The sequence below is a fragment of the Sciurus vulgaris genome, assembly GCF_902686455.1.
Source record: "Sciurus vulgaris genome assembly, chromosome: 3".
Taxonomy (NCBI): domain Eukaryota; kingdom Metazoa; phylum Chordata; class Mammalia; order Rodentia; family Sciuridae; genus Sciurus; species Sciurus vulgaris.
Genome location: NC_136463.1, coordinates 65869778 through 65895057, shown reverse-complemented (window position 1 = coordinate 65895057; position 25280 = coordinate 65869778). Strand labels below are relative to the sequence as shown.

The 25280-nt window shown below is 37.7% G+C and overlaps 1 protein-coding gene and 1 long non-coding RNA gene across 4 annotated transcripts in view; both read left to right on the top strand.

Moving 5' to 3' along the window:
• The first annotated feature begins 882 nt into the window (after positions 1-882).
• The window catches only part of TAOK1 (TAO kinase 1), a 140164-nt gene continuing 115766 nt past the window's right edge, over positions 883-25280 (top strand). For 2 of the 3 annotated variants that reach the window (XM_079130796.1, XM_079130798.1), the window contains exon 1: positions 883-1533. The gene's annotated coding sequence lies outside the window, so the exon portion shown is untranslated. Of the gene's footprint in view, positions 1534-4251; positions 4383-25280 lie in introns of all 3 variants that reach the window. The other variant, XM_079130797.1, reaches the window with a different exon arrangement.
• On the top strand, positions 12894-17085 carry LOC306658243. The gene is made up of 2 exons (XR_013762995.1): positions 12894-14396; positions 14514-17085. It is a non-coding gene; the product is annotated as an uncharacterized lncRNA (long non-coding RNA).

The window sequence follows — 25280 nt, the reverse complement described above, 5'->3', positions numbered from 1 at the left end:
CCGCCCAAAATGAGTTCTACCTTTCCCTGCATAAGCGCCTTAGGATCCTTTGGTTTGCTGCACTTGTTCCTAAAAACCGCCATCACTCAACCTACCAAACCACCAAAGTAATTTTTTTTTTTTTTGTACTGGGGATTGAACTCTGGGACATCCGACCGCTGAGCCACATCCCTAGCCCTATTTTGTATTTTATTTAGAGACAGGGTCTCCTTGAGTTTCATACCCACCCCCCACTTTTGTTGAGGCTGGCTTTGAACTCTGGATCCTCCTGCCTCTGCCTCCCAAGCCGCTTGGGATTACAGACGTGTGCCACCCCGCCCAGCCCGCAGAATCTTTTGAAGTAGCTTTCGTACCATCACCGATATACAGGGTTGCTTAAGTTATATTTTCCAAGTTTTCATGCCTTTCCAAAATTTACTATAAACTATTAGAATCTGAAAACTCATTTACATATTGATTACGCTGCTCAGGTTACCTCTGAATTCCAAGGAAGAGTTGAAGTATGGTGTGTGAGGAATGAGATATTTTACACTTTAGGGCAAACTTTCACACCAGCACTATTAGTGGAGGGGCGGATGCTTTGGAGGGGAGTGCAGACAAGTTAATCTTCCTCAGACTTCCGGGGACTATAGCACCTGACGCCCGCGTGGCACTGGAGCTCCGAAAGCTGAGTGAAAGCTTAGGCTAGGATGGACAGAGGATAGAACTGTGGGCTACTACGGCGACCCGGCCCAACGAAAGGGTTTGCGCGCTCCCGCGAGGGCGCACGCACGTACGTAGTCGGGTCTTGCGCAGGGTCGGGCCTGTCACGAGGGAAATCTCGCGAGATCGGAGACTGGGATGACTGTCGGGAGGAGGGGAGTGGTGTCTGGGAAGGGGGGGAACCTGGGCAGCGGCCGGGCTCTGTGGCTTCAGGGCTCGGAGGGAGAGAGGGAGGGTGGCAAAGAGAGTGAGTCGGTACCGCTGCCTGCTTGAGGAGAGAGGAGGGGTCCCGCTCGCCCAGCGCCCTTCGCGGGCCAAGAGTGCTAAGCACCCGCGAGCCTCTAAGGCCTCCCGGCCCCTGGGGACCCCGCCCCGCCGCCCGCCGGCCGGCCCGCGGCCTCTCTTCTCTTTGTGAGCGCCCCCTTCCCAGGGGTGGTGGTGGTGGTGGCGGAGGGCCGCGCGTGGGCCCGCCCGCCGAAGGGCCGCGGCGGGGGACCGAGAGGGCCTCGGCTGTGTGAGGACGGGAGGCGGCCGAGGCCCGGGCCGGTTCCCCCAAGGCGGCGGCGGCGGCTCCGGGCACTTCCCCGCGCCATCTTAGCTGAGCCCAAGCGCTGAGGGCGCCTCCTCGACTCTGGTCGTCCCCTCGCCGCCCCCCTCCCCGCCCCTTGTCGCAGAGCTTGGGCTGGGCGGCTCGCCGGGGCTCCGCGGGGGGGGGGCGGCGGTCGTTCGCCAGGCCCCCTCCTCCTCACACCTCGCCCTCCAGCTAGCAGCCACCTGAGCGCTGCAGGGGGCTGCTCTTGCCTACTTCGCTATAGACCTGTCGGCTAAAGGGTAAGGGCACCTCTGCTTCGGGAAAGCAGACCTGGCGGGGGGGCGGGGAAATTCGGCCCATTCAGGCCTCTACGGAAGAAGGGATGTGGGAGTGGGGTGGGGGAGGGAGACAAGGAGGGTCTGTGATTCTGTGGGTGGGGTGAAGAAGCTGGTTAGTTGGGCGCCCTCCTGTTATGAGGGGCAGGAGCAATTACATTCCTTTTTCCTAAGGGTCACCGGAAGGGGTGGTGGAAGGGATGTTTCGAGGAAGGTGTGGCCCTCGTAGGGAGATAGGATTGATGTGCACCCCGATTTAAAGGCGCGAGGTCCCTTTGCCTTCTGGTCCTTCTGCTCCTCCCGTTCCTCCTCCTCCTTTGTAGTGTCTCTGTATTCTTGGGAAGGGAGACTGCTCTGAGCAGCCTGCTGGGTGGATTCCACCCCTCCCTCAGGAAATCTATACTCCTTTTTAGGGGTAATGGAAGCGTTTCTTTCCCCTTACCCTTCCCCCTTCCTCATCGTCTAGTCTACTGCAATGCTGCAGAAGTCCAAGGCAGTTTCTTCATACACGGACCCATGTATACACTGAAGGGAGGGGGAACAGGAGAGGGAAGTAATGGCGCTTCCCTTGCAAAGGTTACTCTTTTTTCCTTTGATTTCAAATCGATAACAGTACCGTTAATACTCTTCCCCTGAGATCTGTCCATGGGAAGTATAGTTGCTTCTGTTGTTATTGTTAGGGGGGTATGGCCCTTCCAGGGAACCCCTCATATTGGAACAATTTTGATGTCTCTTGCTCTCTTCCTGAGAGAGACAGATCTGGATTGACTTTGTTTTGGGGACCAAGTTGAATTTTTGTTAGAATTCAAATAAAATAATTTTGTATCCCTTTATTTTTCTTTTTTCCTTCCTATGACTTTTGGAATATTTGAAGTTATTAAAAATTATTACATACAGACAGGCTTTTTGATAGACATTTGTGCCTGGGCTGTGGATTTTAAAGGGTAATATTATTTTGTAGAATATTGAAATTGGAATTTTCTGAAAATGATTTGTTTACAAACCTTTCTGTAGCAAATGCTCTGTTTCATAAGGAAATGCAAGATAATAGACATTAATCTGCCCAATTATACTATGATAAATCTATATTGTTAGCCATTTTTTTTTTTTTTTTTTTTTTTTTTTTTTACTTTTGCTTCATGTCACTTGTTTTTAAAAAAATCATCTCTGTTGGTTTGCAGTATACATAATGGTTTTGTCCTGGGTAACGATAAATAACGACAATAATTTTAACGTTGCCACATGCTTTTTGTGACCAAAAAGTAGTCTTTAAGTCCTGAAGGAATCTTGATGTACTGTCAATACATTTTTTCCTGTAAGCATTTAGATTTACTGGGGAAGTGATTTAAAAATGTTCCATATATGAATATTAGAATTAAATAATTTTCCCAAAGTGATGAAGATGACTAAAATGTAATATCACAGCTATGATTTGTCTTGATATTTTACATACAAGTTGTAGTTGGAGTTTAAGCTTTACTTAGTGAATTATTTAAAAAATACTTCTGTATTTATGTTATTATTAAATGTACCCAGAGCTTTCTTGGTGTGTTGCATTTTGAAACCTGTTTGAATACAGGGATTTAAAGATGTTGTTAGCAATAGTGCTGGGCACTAATAGTTTCTATTATCTTATTTAATGATTTTGATGTAGTATTATTTTTTCCCGCATAAAAATAGAATGCTCTTTGCCTTCTTTATTCCCTTATGATGTTCATCTCAATTCATTTAATTTAAGCAGCACTATTCATTTGAATCTTTATTTCATGGTGCAAAGCTGCATGTTGTAATGTGTAGAGTTTTCTCCTATGTGGCAAATTATGCCATAAAGTGTAATTCTGTAGATTATGGTTTGTTGATAATGAATTCATATGTACTAGCATGTGTATGTCCATGCCTACTGTTCAGTAGAGACAGTTGTTTATCTTAGAAAGATTGCAGGAAGAGAGGATTTATCAATAAAAGCTACAAAACTTAAGAATATACACATGGTGTAGGTTAACTATTTGCTATATTTCAGCATAAGTGGTACTCCTGAGGATAACTAAAATACTGTTTTCCATAGCTGATAGGAATTCTGCCTAGAAATGGTAAAAGTGTGTTCAGGATCAATTAGCTAAATTTGTTGTTAAGGAAAAACTGCCTGAGGGTTATTTCAGAAGATGACCTCTGATGTCACTGTCAGAGAATACTGAGAGCTATTAGTCTGGGTTGATTCCAGATTAGTATGGCACTTCTTATGTTTCTAAATAGTTCATGTCAAAATGGCAGTGTACATCACTTCCTGTTCTTTCACAACTGGCTCTTTCTTTGGATTCCCTTTTAATGACTTAATTTTTGGCATTCTGATATCTGATTCGTTAATTTGGTTATAATCTCATGTCTTATACATGGAGGAATTTCTTAGAATCAACTGGTTTAGAGACTTTTACAATAACAAAACATTGTTCCAAACTGAAGGGTAGTATTAAAATAAATTAAAACTCCGAAAGGTTTTTTTTGTGTGTGTGTGTTTGTGTGTGTGTGTATTGAGCCCAAAGCCTTGTACATGCTAAGCAAGTGCTCTACCACTGAGCTACATCCCCAAGCCTCTGGGAGGGTTTTTGGGTACTAGTGATTGAACCCAGGGGCACTTACGACTGAACAACATACCCAGTCCTTTTATTTTTTGTTTTGAGACAGGGTCTTGCTGAATTCCTGAGGCTGGCCTCAAATTTGTGATCCTCCTGCCTCAGCTGGGATTACAGATGCACACCACCTCACCCTGTTCTTGAGAGATTTTAAAGAGATGCAGTAGTGTGTAAGGCTAAAATGTATGAGTGATTACTGAGTAGAAAATTATTGTTTTCTTTTCTGTAATGTAGACTTGTGGAGAACTGTGGATATGGCAAGTAATTGAATATGTGTTAATAAGAAATGATTTGTTTATCAAGACATATACATGGGGATTGTGGTTGTACCTCAGTGATAGAGCACTTGCCTAGCATGTGTGAGGCACTGGGTTTGATCCTAAGCACCACATAAAAATAAAGGTATTGCATCCATCTACAATTAAAAAAAATTTTTAAAGAATACACATGCATGATATTTGGTTCCATTCTTTGATGCCATTCTATCAATAAGAAAGAAATTGATTAGTTATTAGGATACTACAATGACTGGATACTCTTAACTAACAAAAAAAGTATAATTTATTTTAATAATTTGTTGATTCTTGTAGACATGAATACTTAGTAAATCCAGAAGTTATCTTTGCCAACTGTTGGCATTTCATGTAGAACTGAGATTAATTGGTTCTTCATAGTACCTGGAAGTAATTGTTTTGCATTTGACTAATTTGTTTATTAAAGTCAGTTAATTTCTCATTTGTATCTCTTTTTGGTTATAAGTAGTTTTTTTTTTTTAATAACAGCTATTTTATACAGATTTAACCTTTAAGAAAGTAGGAACTTTTTGGTATGAGTTAAGGATTCAGTTTAGGATCATATATGAATGAATCTCTTCTAAAATGTTTTGACTATTGACTACTATTTCTGTAGTCAAGTCTTGCATAAAATTGAATTGTTCCATTAAGCAGGGTGCCAACATATGTTCATCTGCCTTTTAGGTTTCTGAACTTGTTCATGACTGGATTATTTTTTTATATTCTTCAAGGTTTCCTGTTATAAAATGGAACTGAGAAGAGTCAACCTGTAATATTTTGTTCCTTTATATTCCATTATTGGGTTAAAGTAGTTGAGTTTTTAGTGATTAAGAATTTATTTTTAATTTCATTAAAGATGTCTCTTCTAAAAAATCCACATGGAAAAATCCACGTAGAAAAACTAGAAATGATTATTTTCAGTTGAGGTGTATCTGTTATCATTTGATAACAATTATTTCTATTTCTATATTGGTTCCTTCCACTTGTTCTAGAAGCAGACTTTTTGTTCTGAAATATAGTAAGAAATATAGTAAGAAATGTAAGAAGGCTGTACCTTCTTACATGGTGACACAATTAAGTGGTTCCTAAAAGGTAGAAGTTTCTGGACTATGGTTGTAGCTCAGTGGGAAAGCGCCAGCCTGGCATGTGTGAGGCACTGGATTTGATCCTCAGCACCACATAAAAACAAATAAAATAAAAGTGTGTCCATTTAAAAATAAAAAATGAAGTTTCTCAAAAGTACCTGGCTGGGCCTAGTGGCATATGCCTGTAATTCCGGCTATTCTGGAGACAGAGGCAGGATAGCAAGTTTGAGGCTAGCCTGGGCAATGTAGCAAGAAGCTGTCTCAAAATAAGAGATAAAATGGGCTTGAACTGGGCGTGGTGGCACACATGGCTCTGATGGCTGAGGCAGAAGGATCATGAATTAAAAAGCCAGCCTCAGCAACATTGAGGCACTAAGCAACTCAGTGAGACCCTTTCTCTAAATAAAATACAAAATAGGACTGGGGATGTGACTCAGTGGTTGAGTGTCCCGGAGTTTAATCCCTGATTCCAAATACAAAAACAAAACCAAAACAAACTAAAAACCAAACTTGAAATGTAGCTTAGTGTAGAGTGCCTCTGAGTTCAACCCCTAGTAAGGGATTGGGTGGGAGTGACAGGTTGTGGGAGAAGGACTTGGCCTATAAAGTAAGTAAAAGGTACAGGTTACTTAGTACTTTTCATAGTACCACAGCCTGGTAGAAATGCTCTTGAGCTAAGTTGGAGAATCACTTGATGCCAGCCTGGGCAACATATCAAGACCCCATCTCAAAAAAAAAAAAAAAAAAAAGGCCAATGTCAGTTATGCTCATGATTAATATTTTTTTATTTTTGCAGTGCTGGGGATTGAACTTCAGGGTATCATGCATGGTAGACAAGCGCTCTACTACTGATCTATAGGTTATTATTTAAATATAACTGTAACTGCCCCTTAAGTTATTATTTAAATATAACTATATTTTATTGCCCTCTATCTTTCAGCTGAGAAGAAGGCCTATTTTTCCTTTTGGTAAATTAATTGATCAAATAATTTTATGCAGGTTTAGATGTAGGTGAATTACTGCAAGGTTTAGAAAGGCATTCAAAATTTAGTTTCTGAGAAAGAATTATAAAATAATAGAATGGAACAAAACTTTCTGATTTTCAGACACGAATAATAATAAAACTGGCACTTAGTGTATCTTAATGTTACCATTTATTAGCTATGTAACCTCTTTAACTTTTTGAGCCTGAATTTTTCTTTTTTATAGCAAAAGGACTTTTTTATAGCAAAAGTGTTTACTTGACTGAGTTAGATTTAAGAATGATAACCCTTGTTAGGTACTTAAGGTATTGTTTGATATATAGTAACTACTTAATAAGTTGGCTAACCAACTAGCTACTTAATAAATGTTTATGAATGAATAATAGGGAGTAAAATATTTAAGAATGAATTGCAGGGGATGAGGGTAGACCACTTGCTTGTGATATGTGAGGCTTTGGGATTGATCTCCAGCACTGTAAAAACAGACAAACATGCAAAAGAATGAATTGTGTTCTATAATTTTGATTCGAAGTTGGGTTTATACATTTGGAGTCTGACATATAATATGGTTAGAAATGATGAGTATATCAGGGTAGTTTACTAACTCTGTATCTATGGTGGACTATTATGTATTACTACCTAATACTAATGTGAGGGTTTTTTTTTTTTTTTTTTTTATTGAGGTGGGGGAGGGTATGGGGAGTCTTAGGATTTAACCCAAGGCCTTGTGCATGTATGTGCCCTATTGCCATTAAGCTACACCCCCAAGTCCCTGCTGTTATTATTTTTAAAGCTATAAACCTAGGACCTTGTGTATACTAGGCAGCTGCTCTGCCACAGAGTAACATCCCCAGTAGTTTTTGTTTTTGTTTTTGTTTTTTGGGGGATACTGGGGTTTGAACTTAGGAACACTTGACCACTTAGCCTCATCCCCAGCCCTATTTTGTATTTTATTTAGAGACAGGGTCTCATTGAGTTGCTTAGTGCCTTGCTTTTGCTGAAGCTGATTTTGAACTCACTATGCTTCTGCCTCAGTCTCCTAGGGATTACAGGCACACACCACTGTGCCTGGCCCCCAGTCCTTTTTATTTTTATTTTGAGACAGAGTATTGCGAAATTACCCAGGCTGACCTCCAAATGCTATTCTGCCTCAACTTTCCAAGTAGCTGGGATTGCAGGCCCTAAAGTGAAGATTTAATCTATGAGGGGTTTCTTTTTTCCTTGGTTGGATGTAAAGCCTGTTCTTTTTTGCGGTGCTGGGGATCGAACCCAGGGCCTTGTGCTTGTAAGGCAAGCACTCTACCAACTGAGCTATCTCCCCAGCCCCTGGATGTAAAGCCTTGTTCTAAGGAATGAAATTTTTTTTCTCCTTTGGCATTTCATTTTATTATTTAAGAAAAATTTGATACCCCAATTTGCCTCCTGGAGCTCCTTTCACCATCCTTGATTTTGAAGGCCATTGGAATACTCATTTTCTTCTAAGCCTTTTTACTTAGGTGGTATTTGTAGGTATGTCTTCATCTTGCAAATGCTTTATATTTCAAAACATATTAATTCAACAAACTCTAAGTGATAATTATGTTCCATTAAGACACTGTCCATGTCCTGGATGGATTTTGTCCTGTCAATTTTTCTTTCTCCTGAATAGTTTTCTCAAGCTAGATATTCATAAGAAAGAAAGCAAGAACTTTCGTATGATTGTTAGTTCTTCTAAGCCATTGCTTCTTAGGTATTGACCCATTAATGGCTTGTGAATTCAGTTTTGAGAATTAGAATTAAAAAAAAAAAAGGTAATTGGCAGTGTCAGAGTAAGGATAAGCATTATTATGGGACACTTTTTGTGTTCTGGGCATCCAGTTAACTTTATTTGAAATTTTTCACCTCGTCCCTTTTACTTTCATTTCTTCCTTTCTACCATTGCTGGATATTGAACCCAGGTTCTAATGTATGCTAGACAAATGCTCCAGGCCTATTTTTACTTCTAATTTCATATCTCTGAAGAATGCTTTTATTTATTTTTTACGTTTTTGTGTAAGCAACTCTACCCTTTATCTGTACTGACTCCAGTCACAGTTTACTTGGTAGTCATGTTGGGCATATTTATCTTTCCTAGATCTCAAAGTTGGAGGGTATAGAGGATTTGGTCTAAGAGATCCTAGGCAGGGTATTAGCAGTTTGGGGAATGATGGTTAAATTTTGATTTTTTCCCCCCCCACTGGGGATTTATCTCAGGGGTACTTAGGACTTTGCTAAGTTGCTGAGATTGACTTTGAACTCATGATCCTCCTGGCTCAGTCTCTAAAGCCACTGGGATTATAGGCCTGTGCCACCGTGCCTGGCAAATTTTGATGTTTTGATTTGGGAAGTGCATGTCATACCCTATGTTTGAATGCAGTTTCTCATGAATTGCAGAATTTATTAAAAAAGGAAACTTTTTTTTTTTTTTTTAAATTGAGACAGGGTCTTACTATGTTGTGCAGGCTGGCTTTGACCCCCTGGGCTCAAGGGAACATCCTGGCTTGGCACACTAGCTCATGATTGTAATCCCAGCTATTTGGGAAACAGAGGCAGAAGCATTTCAAGTTTGAGGCCAACTTGGGCAACTTAATGAGATCCTGTCTTGAACAATAAAAAGAGCAGGGATATAGCTCAGTACTAAAGTGCCCTGTAGTGGGGGTGAGGGGAGATCTCTTCTATAGGCTCACTGCACTGTACCCAGCAAGATTTTTTTTTTTTTTGGTATTGGGAATTGAATCCAGGGATGCTTTACTACTGAGCTGTATTCTTTCTCAGTCCTTTTTTATTTTTTGAGAAAGGGTTCTTGCTAAATTGCTTAGAGCCTCACCAAGTTGCTGAGGCTGGCCTTAAACTTATAATACTCCTGACTCAGCCTCCCAAGTTGCTGGAATCATAGGCATGTGGCATCACATCCTGTATGAGAACTTTTTATTTGGGGCATATTAAAAATTATTTGTGGGGGGACGTAGATTTAATTTTAAAATAGGAATTGTAATATGTATTTTAATAAAATTTTTGTGACTTCTTAATATTGTAAATATCCTTTATAATAAAAGGATTTCAGTGTGCTTCAGTGTCTTATATCTAACCATAGTCCTTATGTTTTGGTCAATTTTATTTTTTATTTTTTTGCAGTACTATGAATTGAATCCAGGGGTTCTCTACACTGAACTACATCCCTAACCCTTCCCCATTTTTTCAGAATCTACTGTTTATTTTTCATAACCTTATTTCCATTTTGCTTAAGTGTCTGCAAAAGAATAGCTCAAGACCAGTTGATGGTTTTTCCTACCCACTCAGTTGCTGACTGGGAACTCTCCAGTCTTCAGTAGGAAACTGCTGGGTAGGCAGAGAGAGCTCCTGCATGCTTTCAGACCAGTCTGGAACCCCAGGTTGATTAGCAGTGAACATAGGAGCCAGTCTATTTACTTTTAAATTCCTCCTTGGTCACAGCTTCCCAAATACCCTCCCCTACCTTTTTTCTCTTTTTGAAACAGGGTCTCACTAAGCTGCCACTTAGGCCGCCTCAAATTTGAGATCTTCCTGTCTCAGTTGCCTAAGTAGCTGGGGTTACAGGGATGTGCCACCACACCAGTTTGGTTGATGTTATGTTAGCAGTTATGAATCTCTTGTTTGTATTTTGGATCGATTTTTTACCAATTTATTCTCATGGATACTGAAAAAGAAATTTCATTAAAAGTTGATGAACAGAATTACTAAATAAGTTCAAGGTTATTTTTTCTTCATTTAGACTCAGGAGTTTAGTTGTCATTGAAAATTGGAAAAGCTTTGTCTCTGCCAAAAGTATCCATATTCTAGAGCTGTGAAAACTATAATTACTTTTTAGCATGTAATTGTACTTAATAAGGAAACTTTGTTCCTCATTGTTACATAGAAACTGTATAAATGGTTGATGATGATTGTGAAGTTTTATAGAGATCATCACATAACAGAAGTATGGTATTTCAGTTGGCTTTGTTTCCTAGAATTCAAGGGTTTTGAACCCCAGGAGGGACAATATAATGTGCTACTTTCAGATTTTTTACTTTGATATGTAGTTGTTAATAATGTTTTTCATTCTCTACCAAAAAATAAAAAATAAAAAATGGAGTAAATAAAAGATCTTTTAAATTTAGTTTAGTGACATGTATTTTTGTGTTTTATCTGTGAATGTTCATTTCTATAAAACAACACCAGCAAGTTTAATCAAAAGTAAAAGGAAGGGGCTGGGACTATAGCTCAGTAGCAGAACACTTTCTTAGCATATGTGAGGCACTGGTTTCAATCCTTAGCACCACATTAAAATAAATAAAATAAAGGCATGCTGTCCATCTACAACTACAAAAAGAAAAAAAAAAAAAATGTTGCTAGCCACACCTGTTATTCCAGTGGCTTCAGGAGGCTGAGGCAAGAGGATTGAATTCAAAGCCAGCCTCAGCAACATCGAGATGCTAAGCAACTCAGTAAGACCCTGTCTCTGAATAAAAAAACAAAAAAGGGCTGGGATGTGGCTCAGTGGTTGAGTGCCCCTGAGTTCAATCCCTGGTACCCCACCCTCCCCACACACACACAAAAAAAAAAAACAACAAAAAAACAAAAACAAAAAGTAAAAGGAAACTGGGCATGGTGGTGCATGCCTGTAATCTCAGTGAATCAGGAGGCTGAGGCAGGAGGATCGAAAGTTTGAGGCCAGTCTCAGCAACTTAGTGAGACCCTGTCTCAAAAAGTAAAAAGAACTGGGGATGGTAAAGTGCCCCTGGGTTCAATTCCTAGTATCCCTCCCCCCCAAAAAATATATATGTATATGTAAAATAGCTTAAACAACTAGATTTAATAAGGTATCTGGTTAACATTTAATAGCCTTATAAAGACAAATTTTCTTTTAGTCTTTCAGATGATGGCACTGAATATATTAGGACAGGAATGGTGAAATAAATAAGCAAACATTTAAAATGTGTTCAGTGACTGTCGTTGAGGTGGTAAATCGTTCATTAACAATAAGGTAGTTCTGTTGAGAAATGAAATGTTACTTTGGGTAAGTAAGCAAAATAATTGATATAAAATCTAGTTTATTTGATAGTTAATGTGTGAGAGTATACTATCATTCTTTTTTTTTAGTTGTAGATGGACAGAATGCTTTTATTTTATCTGTTTATTTTTATGTGATGCTAAGAATTGAACCCAAAGCCTCACACATGCTAGACAAGCGTTCTGCCACTGAGCTACAGCTTCAGACCTCATTCTGTTTTTTAAAATAAATTCTATTAGGGAAAAAATAAAAATAAAATGGTGTCCAAGACTAGTATTTATTATTTAACTTTATTTTCTTCAGATTGCATTATGATATGAAGATTCAAGCATTTTTTTCCCCCAGTATTAGAGATTAAAGCTAAGGTCTCATATTTAGGTAAATGTTCAACCACTGAGCTACACCCTGCTTGTTTTGTTTTTTTTTTTGTTTTTGGTTTTGTACCTGTGGGAATCAAATCCAGGGCCTTGTCCATGATAGGCAATTACTTTATCACTGAACTACAAGCCCAACCTTTGTGTGTGTGTGTGTGTGTGTGTGTGTATGTTTGAGACAGGGTCTTGCTAAATTGCTGAGGCTGGCCTTGAGCTTAAAGTCAGCCTGCCTCAGCCTCCAGAGTTTTGGGGATTACAGGTGTATGCTACTGAGTCTGTTCCTTAGCCTTTTTTCTTTTGGCAGTGCTGGATTGAACCCAGGGCCTTGCACATGCTAGGTAAGCTATCTACCACTGAGCTGCTTTCCTAGCTGTTGGTTGATATTTGAATCATTTCTGGTTTTTGGCTATTATTTAGATAAAGTATTGGTATTTGACTATTATTGGATAAAGCTGCTATGAATGTTTTTGTATAGGTCTTTTTATGGACATGTATTTTTCTTTCTTTCCTTTGTACCAGGGATTCAACCTAGGGGCACTTAACCACTGAGCCACATCCTCAGCACCCCCTTTTTTGGGGGGGGGGGTACTAGGGATTGAACTCAGGAGCACTTGACCACTGAGCTGCATCCCCAGCCCTATTTTGTATTTTATTTAGAGACAGGCTCTCACTGTGTTGCTTATTCATGCCTTGCCAATGCTGAGGCTGGCTTTGAACTCGCAGTCCTCCTTTCTCAGCCTCGGGATTACAGGTGTGTGCCATTGTGCTTGGCCCTCAGCCCTTTTTATTTTTTTTTGCCTAAATTTTTTTTTTTTTTTTTTTTTTTTTTTAGGTACTGGGGATCAAACTCAGGGCCTTATGCTTGTGAGGCAAGCACTCTACCAGCTGAGCTATCTCTGCAGCCCACCCTTTTCGTTTTTTATTCTGAGACAAGATCTCCCTAAGTTACCTAGGGCCTGGCTAAGTTTCTGAGGCTGGCTTTGAATTTTCCATGCTCCTGCCTCAATCTCCTGTGCTGCTGGGATTATAAGCATGTATCATTGTGACTGGCTGTATTTTTGTTTTTGTTAATAACCTGAAGTCTTCCAAGTTAGAAATTTTGGGATTGTTTTTGATTCTTTCCTACATAAATTCACACAATAGATTATGAAGTCATAGTATTTCTTCTTTTGAAATGTTTCTTTATTCTCTTTTCTAGGGATCTGTAACTTTCTTGTGAGAAACTACTTTTTTTGCGAAGTTTATTTTAGGAGTAGGGGAAGTAAGGATGATGTAGATGGTGTAATTCTGAGTGAGGCTTGTGATAGGGTGGTGCTGATATTGAAGTTACAAGATGTGGATAAGGGCTGTTGCTGCTAGATTCACTCAAGGCCTGTGAGCAGCATTTTAGTAGCCCCCACCCCTACCCCCGCCCCTACATTGCTGGGAATTGAACCCAAGGGCACTCTTAACAGCCCCTTAGTTTTTTATTTTGAGATAGTCTCACTGAATTGCCGAGGCAGGCCTCAGATTTTCCATCTTCCTTCAGCCTATCAGAGTTGCTGGAATTATTGGCATGTGCCATCGCACTGGGCATCTGTTGATAACCTTGTTGTGTTTTTGATTTGTTGTATATTTATGGTCATGTAGAAAGATCTGGTAGTGTAGCTTAGTGGTAAAGTGCCCCTTATGTGTGTGATGAAAAGTTTATTGTCATTGATGTTCTTATTGCTGTGTGAATTTGCAAATCACAGTTAACCTTAAGTGAGCAAATCACTTAAGCTCTCTGAGCATAAGTTTGATCATCTGTACAATATGAATAATAATAATGCATTTCACATAGGGTTATTAAGAGGATTGGAAGCAATTTTATATATACAGATCTTAGAATAATTCCTGATATATTATGTTAGGTGTCAGCTAGTATATTTATCTTAATTGCATATTACTTAAAAGATTTTCATCCTCTGCCCGTTCAAATCCTTTCATGTATTACTAGAAGACTTATCTCCTAATATAGCACTCTTTTTCCCCCCCTTGGGGTGCTAGGAATTGAAATCAGGACCTTATGCATGCTGGACAAGCACTCTGCCACTGAGATACATTCTTAACTCTAGCACTCCTCTTGCACTTGTTCAAAATTACAAAGGTATTACTGTGTCATTTCTGCAATTATTTGTATCTTATTTCGTACTTGTGGTATGTTATACAAATAGTAAAATACCCATGAATGAAGTTTTACAAATGTTTCTACTACTCAGATTAAAGCTATAGAAGGTTTCTTTCTTTTTGTGTTTAAACAGGGTAACAAATATTTCCCTGAATGACATGCAAAATTTATTACTTGAAAGTTTCTAACATTCCAACAGGCTCCCTCTTGTCCTTTGCCCCTCAATAACCTCTCTCATTCTTGTTCTTTACCATAGATTATTTTTTGTAAGTAATTCTTTTTTTTTTTTTTTTTTTTTTTTTTGGTGCTGGGGATCGAACCCAGGGCCTTGTGCATGCAAGGCAAGCACTCTACTGACTGAGCTATCTCCCCAGCCCTGTAAGTAATTCTTTTGTTTAATTTTTAAGGTTAACTGTGATTAGCTCCTTCACACATATTGTGACCTTATTTCACATTATTGTCCAGCACACGGCCCATTTTATATTTTCTTTCTTTGCCTGTGTTCATGATGTCCCTTTAATGCCTTTTTGATTTCATCTGTCCTGTCCTCCCTGTTCATTTAAGTCGTCTTCCAATGAAATTGTCCCCAACCCTCCAACTTACACTGTCCTTGTTCTTCTTGAAATTATTTTTGGCTCATTATCAATGTCCCAGTTTAGTAATTAATGAGGTGTTTTTCTTGTTTTGTAATTACTTAATTGTCTTAGGGTTTGTGCAAGTGTGTGTGTGTGCATATGTGTTTGTATTTGTGGTGCTGGGGGTTGAATTGAGGGGGATGTACTGAGGTACATCGTAGCCCTTTTTATTATTTTTTAAATTTTGAAACAGTATCTTGCTAAGTTGCCCAGGCTGGCCTGGATCTTGGGATCCTCTTGCCTCAGCCTCCTGAGTAGTTGAAATTATAGTGTTTGCCATCATGCAGGGCTAATTGTTTTAGTTTTTACCTGGACTATCATTATTTTGAATTCCTCCTTTTAAATGACTAGCATAGGATATATAGTACTAATTGTTGAATAGAGTCTAATTGGAGAAAAATCTGTGTGTGTGGTACTGGGGATTGAACGGGAGTGTTCTACCACTGAGCTACATCCCCAGCTCTTTATTTTTTGAGAAAGTGTTTTGCTAAGGTCCTCAGGTTCTTGCTGAGTTGCAAACCTGCAATTCTCCTGCCATAGACTCCTGATTGTTGGAATAACTGTACCTTGCAAGTGTTGGATAGCAGTTAGCAATCATAGTGTATTTGACAGTGAACTTGGATAACTATTTATAAAAGAAGGAAAAAGCACACAGTACAGCTCCCCTAGCCAATGCAAATCTTGAGGCTATCCCACTGTGTTACACTACAACAGACTTAGAAATTTAGAACTGGAAAGGATCATAGAGATAAAATTATTATGTGCTTCATTCCTAATCCCTAGTGCTGAGTCTACAGGAATTGCTTGAATGGGTTACAATAAGTATGTGAATTTCTTGATATCATATGTAATTTGTTTTGTATGTGCACCTGCAAGCTAGCAAAAACTGACATTTTACAGATGTGACAACTGAGGCTGAGATAATTAAGACATGAGGGATGGCTTACTCATACAGTCTTTTGTTATTCACGATCACGATTCTGAGTCAACAGGAAAATATTAATTATGTTTAGAGAGCTCCACTTTATTAAGGAAAGCTAAGAATGCATGGAAGTGCTTAGTTGAGTTAGGACATATTTGTTTCAAATTCTTTAAAAAGTGAGGAAAAATTCATATAACATAAAATTAAGCATTTTAAAATGAAAAATTCATTCGTATTTAATTAACATACAGTGTTGTCCAGCTACCACATTTATTCATCCAAAGTACTAATTTACTCTGAAGGCAAACCCTATGCCTACTTAGTAGGTGTTCAGTAATTTCCTTTCTTCCTTGCCCCTGATAATTATAAATCTTCATTTTTTGGCTTTGGATTTGCTTCTGGATACTTCATGCACATGAAATCATATAATATGCTTCTGTGTCTGATTTTGGACCTTCATTCACATTGTAGCATATTATAGTACTTACTTCATTCCTTTTCATAACTGAATAATACTCTTTTGCAAGTGAATACCCCAGTTTGTTTTTCCATTCATCTATTTGCGGATGTTTAGATTGTTTTTCATATTTTGGCTATTGTGAGTAGTGCTGCTGTGACTGTGCCTCTATATGTATTTGTTTGAGTACCCAATTTTAGTCTTTGAGTATATACTTGGAAGTTAAATTACTGGGATATATAGTAATTCTGTATTTAACCTTTTATGGAATTGCTAACTATTTTTCATAGGAACTGAAACATTTGACATGATCTCCAGAAAGGCATGAAGGTTCCAGATTTTCAACATCCTCCATTTTTTATAACCATCCTAGTGGATGTGAAATGATACTTCTTTGTGGCTTTGATTTGCATTTTTTTAGTGATTAAAGTGATGATCATCTTTTTGCATGCTTGTTAACCATGTGTATATCTTTTATGAAAAAATATAAACTGTTGATTCTCAGAGTGGTGTTCTTCAATTCCCAGGAAAAACCTTTTAAAATGTTAAGTATTTGGTGTTACTATATAATGAAGTACCAAATACAAAGTACTGTGGGTGATTAAAAAAAGAAGATATGGTGAAACTGGTTTGACCTTTGAAAGAATATGTTTATGATTCTTCGGACATTATGTGTAATTATAAACTTTAATACAGATAAACCACTTTGGGGCTTTTTCACTTCAAATATTTGTATTGTCCTTTGACTTGACATCGAAAGATGCCCATTCAATTAAAAAAATATTTTTAGTTGTAGATGAACACAATACATTTCATTAATTAATTTTTTGTGTGGTGCTGAGGATCGAACCCAGGACCTTACACATAGTAGGCAAGTGCCTACCACTGAGCCACAACCCCAGCTCCCCCATTCAATTTTTTGCATTAGAAAAAGCACAATTTTTAAATTTTTTTTTTTATAGTTGTAGATGGACAACATGCCTTTATATGTTTATTTTAATGTGGTGCTGAGGATCGAACCCAGTGCCTCACACATTCTAGGCAAGCACTCTGCCACTGAGCTACAACCGCAGCCCCAAAAAAGCACAATTTTTGAAGTCATATTAAGTTATCTGATTTCAGGTGGCTTAACATAAAATACATATGTATAAACAATAAAAATAAACAGGTGGGGCTGGGGTTGTGGCTCAGTGGTAGAGTGAGCCTTGCCTAGCATGTGGGAGGCACTGGGTTCAATTCTCAGCACCACATTAAAAAAAAAAGATAATAAAGGTATTATGTTCATCTACAACTAAAAAATAAAATAAACAGGTGAAAATAAAACTAGGATAATAAAATGAATTGTGTAGTAAAATAGTCTGAAAATATCCATGATATTCAGTGTTGAAAGAAGTGGATAGGTTGTCTGTAACTTCCTTTTTTCAAAGCATGGAAGGAAGTAGTTACATGTAATATTCAAATACTTGTTAGATTTAATGCAAAAAAAATTTTCAACCCATTTAGAGAAAAGTTCTAGAGAAATTAATTGAAGCACCAGGAAAGGGACAATTATATATTGGAAATTAATACAACAGATCAAGTAGAACATACTGATGGCTTCTTCTTTTAATGCAAGCTGGAGGTATACACGTGTCATCTTTTAGCCTTGTTTAATTTTATTAATATCGAATCTAGATTTGTTTGGATCATTTTCTTCCCTTGTTTTTTCATGTTGTTCATGTATCTTCCCCTCTAGCAGTGCAGATCTGGGGTATTGCAGATTTCTCCCATAGGCTTATAGTGGCCCTATAGGTTTCCAAAACCCTTTCTTTAAGGGGAGATAAATATTAGCAGTGCCCAATTCAGACTCTATGCAATCCTAGACCAAATAGCCCCTATGAGGACAATAACAAAATTGTCATTATAAACAGAATGAGTTCAAATATTATCTTCACTAAAACAAACATATTGGCAATAAGGTCTGCAATTTCAAATGGGGAGGACAAAGAGGATGCAGAGGGATATAGAATGTGACTGTTAATGGAATAAGAAAAGAATATACAGAAGTTCTAGGTAATAGAAAGGGTGAGAGTGTAATCAAAAGAAATTGGATGTTAGCATGCAAAAAAGGGAGAAAGAGACTCTGAGGGAACAGGTAAACAAAAGGAAAAGAGAGCAAGAAAAGTAAAGAAAAAAAACCAAACTTTTTCAATAAGGAGAAAAAAGAAAATCTAACCTTGTTTAATTTTAAACTACATTGAATAAAATTTTTTGAACTGATAATATTTTAGTTTTCCACCTGAAATTATATTCATCATGTTGGTACTGTACAAAGGTAAATATTGTTTGGTAGTGGGGATTGAACCCAGAGACATTTTACCACTGAACCACATCCCCTGTCCTTTTTATTCTTTGAATTTTTTGAGGCAGTGTCTCACTAAGTTGCTTAGGGCTTTGCTAAATTGCTAAGACTGAATGTGAACTTGAGATTCTCCTGTCTCAGCCTCCTGAGTTGCTGGGATTATAGGTGTGTGACATTGCATGTGGATGTACAAAAGTAGATTTTTAACTCAGTTTTCTAAAAGGGGTTATCTTCATGGCAGAGTTACCTTATTCATTTTTTATTATTCAATAAATATTTGTTAAATGAAATTCCAATTGTTCCTATATTTGCCTCTTCAACTTAATCATTTCTGAGTCTCTAGCATCTAGGATAGTACTTGGCACATTATAGAGGCCTTGTAAATGTTGAATGAATTATAATTATTATTATTTTTGTTTATCCGTTGATTTCATAGTTGTTTAGTTAGATCCAGTGAAAGCAAATTGAGGCCTTTTGTGGTGGCACACACCTGTAATCCCAGTGACTTAGGCGGAGGAAGGAGGATTGAAAGTTTGAGGCTGGCCTCAGCAATTTAGGGAGGCCCTGAGCAACTTAGTGAGATGCTGTCTCAAAATAAAAAATAAAAGGACTGGATCCGGATACAGCTCAGTGGTAAAGTGCCCTGGATTCAATCCCTAGTACCAAAAAACAAAGTAGGAAAGAAAATTGAATAAAAATCAGAAATGGCAATGTTTGATTTTTTTTTTTTTTGGCTTCCTCTGCACTAGGAGTTATTGAAAATATTTGGATATTGATACATGGACTGTTACTAAATCTTAATGTTAATTATTTCCTGCTACTGTATTTTCTAACATGTTCAACACTGGTATTTCTGGAACTGGGGGTAGAGCTCTGTGCCTGCCCGTTAGCATGTAGAATGCCTTGAGTTAATCTCCAGCACCATAAAGAGGAAAAAATAAAATAAATTAAAAGAGGAGGGATGTTCCAGTTTTGTTTGTTTTTTTGCTGGGGATAAACCCAGGGCCTTGCATGCCAAGTACACCAGTATTATCACTGAGCTACATATACAGCCCTTTTTACATTAAAAAAAAAAAAAAAAAAAAAAAAAAAAAAAAAAAATATATATATATATATATATATATAGTTGTAGATGGACCCAATGCCTTTATTGATTGATTGATATGTGGTGCTCAGGGTTGAACCCAGTGCCTCACATGTGCTAGGCAAGTGCTCTATCACTGAGCTACAACCTCAGCCCTTTTTACGTTTTTTTAAAGGGTGATTTGTTTCTCTTTTTTCTGTATGTGATTGCCTTTTTATTTAAAAAGCTGTTAAAAGAATTGTTTAGAAGAAAAAGAAAAAAAAAAATTGTTTTGAATTAAATTCATCTCTCCATTCAGTAATGTTCTGGTGTACCATAAATATTCATTAATTCCAAAGGGATTAGTATTGGAAAATGTAATAGTCATTTCATGGTTTTAATTATAGAAATCAAAGTAAATGCCTTAATGTTATTTTAATACATACCTCTTAGTTAAGGACTTAGAACTTTGGAGATTTCACTAAAGAGGCAGGCATTCTTTTTTGTATTTTAAATTTTGTAATAATTTTAGGCTTACACAACAGTTGCAAAATTAGTACAATGTACAGATACCCACTTCACCCAGCTCCCCCTAATCTTACATAAACTTAGAATAATTATAAAGACAAAATCAATATCAGTTCTATACTATGACTCTAGGACTCCAACAAACCAGGTCTAGCCATTTGCTCCAAAAACCGAACAGAAAAGGTAATGGTTGAAAAGCAGGAAAGGAACTTGAACCAGTATGGCCATATTGAGAAGGCAATTGAGATCCAGCATCTCAACTCTGCCTTCAAGGTTCTCCCACGAGCTTGTAGGTTTAAATAGAGTAAGAATTGGGCTAAGGGGCCAAGAGGTATACATAAAAAAGCAGTCTTGGTCAGACAAGGTCTGGTGGATTACTATTTCAGTTCTCTTTCATAAGATGGCCCTGGAGATTTTGTTACCACATGAGGAGGCATTTTCCACTTGATACTTAAAATGTTTATTGTCAGACCGGTGACCCTGGAAGGAGGCAGTTTGGTTCCTGTGATTGCTTCTGCTTAGGGGGATTGTCTCATTATAGGGCGATGTGTCTACAAGACTCTGCTGTTTGCCAATAACTGGATTTTTTTTTTTTTTTTTTTTTTTTTTTTTTTTTGGTAATGCTGGGGATTGAACCCAGGGCCTTGTGCATGCAAGGCAAGCACTCTACCAACTGACCTATCTTCCCAGCCCAATGACTGGATACTTCTATGTGCTACTCCAGGGGTCTGAAATAGCATGCTGTAAATCTTTTCTCGGTCTTGAAGGGGACAAGATAGGTTAGGTAAACTTTAGATTAATCAAACTTTGGACTACTTGTTTTTAGACGAACACCTGTAAATGATTAAAATACCTATGTGTAGAGCTGAGCAGGTCAAACAGTTTAAGATAACAGAGAGTAGATAAAAAATGAAGTCACAGATGCCAAACTTTATCCTGCTTTTAGTTACCCAATGGGCTTCTGCAGACCTTTAGTATATTTTTCTTTCTTTTACATTTTTTGGTACTGGGGTTTCACCCCAGTGGTACTTTACCACTGAGCTACATTCCTAGCTCTTTTCACTTTTTTGAGACAGGGTCTTGCTTAGTTGCTAACGGTCTCAGTAAGTTGCGAAGGGTTTCACTAAGTTGCGGAGGCTGGCCTCAAACTTTCAATCCTCTTTTCTCAGACTCCTGAGTCGCTGGGATTACAAGTGTGTGCCACTGTGCCCTGCTGTTAGTATCTTTTATGAAAATTAATTGACCATATGTGTATGAGTCTTCTTCTAAGGACTCTATTGTGTTCCATTAATCTGTTTCTCTTACAGTATTGTACTATCTTGATTATTATAGTTTTATGGTAGGTTTTGAAATCAGTTAGATTGAGGCCTCCAAATTCTTTTCTTCAAAATTATTTTGGCTGTTATAGGTGCTTTGCTTTTTTATGTGCATTCAGAACTAGTTTGTCATTTCTACAAAAAGGTACTGCTGGTCTTTGGGGATTTTGTTGAACTTTTGGATCATTGTGGGGACAGTTCACATCAGCAATATTCAGCCTTCCAATCTTTGAATATTACATGCCCTTCCATTTATTTGGGTAGCTTTTGACTTCTTTCATTAATATATTGTAGTTGTCAGTTGTGTGTAGCACGGTGGTAGAGAGCTTGTCTAGCATGAATAGGACTCTGGGTTTGATACCCAGCACAGGGGGAAAATATGCCTAAATATTTCATTAGGGTTTAATGTTTTGTTTTGTGGTGCTGGGATCTAACTTAGTCCTTGTGCATGCTAGACAAATGTTCTACCACTGAGCTACATCTGTAGCCTCAGTTTTATGATTTTGGTGTTATTATAAACATTACTTTTTTCTCCAAATTTCAATTTCATTACTAATACATAAAAATACATTTGATTTTTGTGTACTGATTTTGTATTCTGCAAAGTTGGTAAATTCACTACTTAGTTCTGGTAGCTATTTTATAGATTGGGATTTTCTGTGAGACAATTGTGAATAGACAGTTTTATTTCTTCCTTATCAATCTGAATGTTTTTGACTTCTTTTTTCTTGATTTATTGCACTGTAGTGTTGTGCAGGTGTGATGAGAATGGCTCTTTGCCTTGTTCCTCACATTAAGAAAATATTATTATATATTAAATATTAATATAATAATATATTATTATATATTATTATATATGATACTGACTTACTAATTATAGATTTTTTTTTTTTTGGTGCTGGGAATTAAACCCAAGGGTGCTTTCCCACTGAGCAAAACCCCCAGTCCTTTTTGTTTTGAGATAGGGTCTCACTTAGTTGCTCCAGCTTGCGTCCTGCCTCGACCTTCTAAGTTGCTGGGATTGTTACAGGCATGCCATTGCTCCTGGCTAACTATAGGGCTTAAAAAAAAAAAAAAAAAAAATATATATATATATATATATATATATATACATATATATATATATATATAAAATTTGTAGATGGACACAATAACTTTATTTATTTTTATATGGTACTGAGGTTCGAAGCCTGTGCCTCATATGTGCTAGGAGAACACTCTACGACTGAGCCACAACCCCAGCTCTTTTTTGTTTTTTATTTATAGACAGGGTCTCACTGAGTTGCTTAGCACCTCACTTTTGCTGAGGCCGGCTTCGAACTCTTGATCCTCAGCCTCCCAAGCTGCTGGGATTACAGTTGTGTGCCACTCCACCCAACTAAATAGTTTTTTTTTTTTTTTTTAATGGACACAATTCCTTTATTTATTTAAATGTGGTGCAGAGATTTGAACCAGTGCCTCACACAGGCCAGGCAAGTGCTGTACTACAGAGCTACAACCCCAGCTTGGTAGGGTTTTTATAGATTCTCTTTATTCAGTAAAGGAAGCTCTCTCTCTCTCTACTGGTAATTGAACCCAGTAACACTTTATCACTGAACTCCTTTTTTAAATTTTATTTTGAGACAGGTTCTCACTAAATTTCTGAGACTGTCCTTGCATTTCAGATCCTCCTGACTCAACCTCACAAGTAGCTGGGAGTACAGGCGTGTGCCACTATGCCTCGCTAAGGAAGTTCCCTTCTGTTTGTAGTTTTCTAAGAGTTTTTGTCATGAATGAAGACATTCATTTGTCAGATGCTTTTTTTTGGAGGTGGTACCTCCTCACTCCCATTTTTTTTTAATTGTGGAAAATAAACATAACAAATTTAGCATTTTAATCTTTTTGTCCACCTTGTCCCCCTGCTCTGCCCCCCTGCCTATCTGTTTCTGGGGATCAACCAAGGGCCTTTTACAAGCTAGGTAAGTGCTCTATCACTGAGCTATATCTCTTTAATCATTTTTAAGATTATTACTTTTTTGTGGCATTGCATATATTCACATTGTTGGATAACCATCACTGCCTTCCATCTCCAGATCTTTTTCATATTTTCCAACTGAAACTCAATCATCAATAAACAATTCTTCATTCTTTCCTTCCCCAGCTCTTGGCAACCACTCTTCTACCTTCTATCTCTGAATTTGTCTGCTTTAATATAAAAGTAATCATATGATATTGACCTTTGTGACTGGCTTATTTCACAGCATTTGATTATATAATTTTTTAAAATTTAGTCATTCTGATAGGTATATAGTGTTACCTTCATTTTGTAAGTGTATTTTTACTTTACATTGTATTTGCAATTGATATTTGTTATTTTCTTTGTAGCCCTTTAAAGATCTCATACTGTTATTTCTTTTTGTTTTTCTGAGACAGTCTCAGTGTGTGTCTGACTTTATCATGTTTTGATTTGACTTGCATAGTTTTAGATGAGAAATCTGCAGTTATTCTTATCTTTGTTCCTCTTTACATAATACATCTTTTTCCTGGCCTTCTCTAAAGAGTGCTGACTGACATAAATTTTTTTCTTTTCCTTCCTCCCTCGCTCCTACCTCTGTGTCTGTCTGTCTGTCTCTCTCTCATACACACACACACACACACACACACGCACGAGTGCTGGAGAGCTAACTCAGGTCTTGAACACTTGTTGGGGATTGCTCTACCTCTGAGCTACACCCCAGCTCTAGACTTTCTCACTAGCTTTTCAGGAAACTGATTATCATATGCCATGGTCTTGATTTGAGGTTATCCTGGTAGGTGTTTATTGCACTTCTTGAATCAGTAGTCTTATAATTTCCATCAAAATTTAAAGTTTTTAGTTATTTCTTCTAATAATGTTCAGTTTATTCTACCCTCCCATGTGGTATTCTAATGACATGTGTTAGACCACAGTTAATATTATCCCTAGTCACTGGGATTCTGTACATTTTTATTTCATTAGTTTTTATCTGTACTTTTATTTGGTTAGTTTTTATTGCTGTACCTCATGTTAATGGATCATTTTCAGACTGATAGATATTTTTTCTGTGGTGTCATACATGCTGTTACGCCCATGTAGTACATTTTTACTTCTGAAAATTGTAATTTTCATCTCTTAAAGACCCATTTTATTTTTTTCTTATTTATTTATTTTTTATTGCAGTACTGTAGATTCAACCTAGGGGAACTTTACCACTGATCTATATCCCCAGACCTTTTAAAATAGTTTTTATTGTGAGACAGGGTCTTGCTAAGTTGCTGTGGCTAACCTTAAATTTGTAATCTTCCTGCCCCAGCCTTCCAGGTTGCTGGGATTATATATTGAGAGTATATATAATAATATATGTGTGTGTGTGTGTGTGTGTGTGTGTGTGTGTAAGGGATTGAACCCAGGGGTGCTTTACCATTGAGCCACATCCCCTAGCCCTTTTTTATATTTTATTTTGAGATAGGGTCTTGAGAAGTTGCTCAAGGCCTGGCCAAATTGGTGAGGCTGGCTTTGAACCTGCAATCCTCCTGCCTCAGCCTGGGGAGTTGCTGGGTTTATACATGTGTGTCATTGTGCCCAACTACTTGAACATTTTTATAATAATTAACATAATGTCCTTGACTGCTGATTTCCGTTTAATTATGTGATGTTTTTTTTTTTAAATATATTTTAAGTTGTTGATGGATCTTTATTTTATTTATTTATTTATATGTAGTGCTGAGGATCAAATCCAGGGTGTCACACATGCCAGGCAAGTGATCTACCACTGAGCCACAACCCCAGCCCATGAGATCTTTTTTTTTGTTGAGCAGATTTTTCTGCTGGTTATGGCTAACATTTCCTTTGGTTGGTTGATTGGTTTTTGCATCTCTCTCTCTCTTTTT